The sequence below is a fragment of the Arachis ipaensis genome, unplaced genomic scaffold (genome assembly GCF_000816755.2).
Source record: "Arachis ipaensis cultivar K30076 unplaced genomic scaffold, Araip1.1 Aipa1006, whole genome shotgun sequence".
NCBI classification, from domain to species: Eukaryota; Viridiplantae; Streptophyta; class Magnoliopsida; order Fabales; family Fabaceae; genus Arachis; species Arachis ipaensis.
In genome coordinates, this window is record NW_015496141.1 from 10386 (window position 1) to 12276 (window position 1891).

Sequence of the window (1891 nt, forward strand, 5' to 3'; positions counted from 1 at the left end):
CTATAAAATAAAGAGACAAACAATTGTAAGAATGCAAAACAAAAAATATAGGGACCTCACCATCGGGAGGACATTGCCACAATAGTTCCGAATGCCTTTATTATAGACTGTTCATAGTGAAGTATCAGTCATTCTGGTCACAAACCCTCTAGCTACAAACCAGCCATAATAAGGTGTCAACAAATAGTTTCTAGAATCCTAATCTACACTTTTGTAAAGAAAATATTTTGATAATATTGACGGCAACATGAATAAAGAATGAGCATCGCATGTTGAAATTTGGGTAGCATGAATAAACTTAGAGCACTTAATGATGCAATGTTTACTTTTATCCTAGTTCCGGGGAAATATATTCTATTTCTATCATACTTTTCAAGCTATCATTTCTAGCAAACTAACTCCTCCTCCACAACCTATACCAAACATATATGCCAATTCATAACCATTGAAATCATTTGATAAAATGTGTATGCAAGCACCAATCCGAAATACCAATTAATAAAATACTCACCAACAAACTCAACAGAAAAATAGAACATTTCTTTGCTATGATAACATTAGGATCAGGAATGGACACAACGGAATTAGCATTTATATGTTAGGTTCTCTCAAACCAACACAAGCTTGTCTGGTTAAGCACCTACAAGTGGGAATAAAGAACATTGAGTGTGATCCATGATGAACCAAGTAAACAGTTCATACAGAGAACAAGGATAGAGAATAAGAACACAAAACCTGTCCCTTGAAGGGAATTGAGGCAAGGACTCTATCAACAATAGTAACTAGAACAAGGTACTCTCCATTATCATACGTTTCTAACCTGTACCATAAGACCACAAGTAAGCAAATTCATTAATTTTTCAGATGATTTTTTTAGTCAATGTTTTCTGCTTTTATATTACTGTTGCAATTTTACCAGAAATCTCGACTTCCATTCATTTGTATTAATGAGTAGATAAATTGGAGAGGGATCAAAGAGGGAAATATGCACCTTTTCCCTGGTTTTGGAGGTGAGGGCGGGAACTGTATGGTGAAGATTTGTTTCGGATAGGCAGTTGAAGGGGGAGGTGGTTCTAATGGATTGGAGCACTTGATTTTTGCGTGTGCTGTTGAGAAGAGTGTCAAGTAGAGCGGCATGTTTTTGTGGTTGTATGGTGGTGGAGAGTGTGGGGAAGTTGTTGTTTGGTTTAAAAGTGAGTGCGGTGGAGGTTGGGGGAGGCGGAAAAGCAGGTGTGAGGTTGAGTTTGAAAGGGGGTTTTGGGAGGGTTTAACACAGCAGCCATAAACATGGATTCACTCATCGCATTGCAAACTTTTTAAGAGTATTGACCTACTTTCCAAGATTGCAAGAACCGAACCGGTTATTGAACTGATCGAGTGATAGGTTCAATGGTTCAACTGGGATCGAACCGTGATTGAACTGATTTACTTAAATATACAATAAATTATTAAAAATTCAATATATAATTTCAGTTATTCAAATTTAATAATTTCTAAACTAATTTCAAAATGTCCATAATTTATCATTAAAAGTTCACAAAATAAATCTTTTTAATTAATTTCTAAGTTTCAATCAAGTAATCAACAATAACTTCTAATAATCAAGTAATCAATAACTTTTAATAAGAGTATCATTTCCATCTCACATAAAAGAACTGAACAGTAAAAATCCTCTAATCAAGAATCATACATTCGTAACACAAAATAAAGTTCAATTCAATTACAAATTCTTAAATCTGTTGAATATAACAGAGCCAAAGCATATAATCATATTTAGTTTTTGGGATTCTAATCCATTAATCAGCAACATGGTTCTGACTTCTAAATCCAAACTAAACAGCAACAAAAACTAAATTGAATCTAATTCCAAACTCAGAATTCAAATTAAATT

At 33.9% G+C, this 1891-nt stretch overlaps 1 pseudogene; it reads right to left on the bottom strand.

Moving 5' to 3' along the window:
- Positions 1–386: 386 nt before the first annotated feature.
- On the bottom strand, positions 387–1301 carry LOC110268605 (annotated as a pseudogene).
- Positions 1302–1891: the final 590 nt, after the last annotated feature.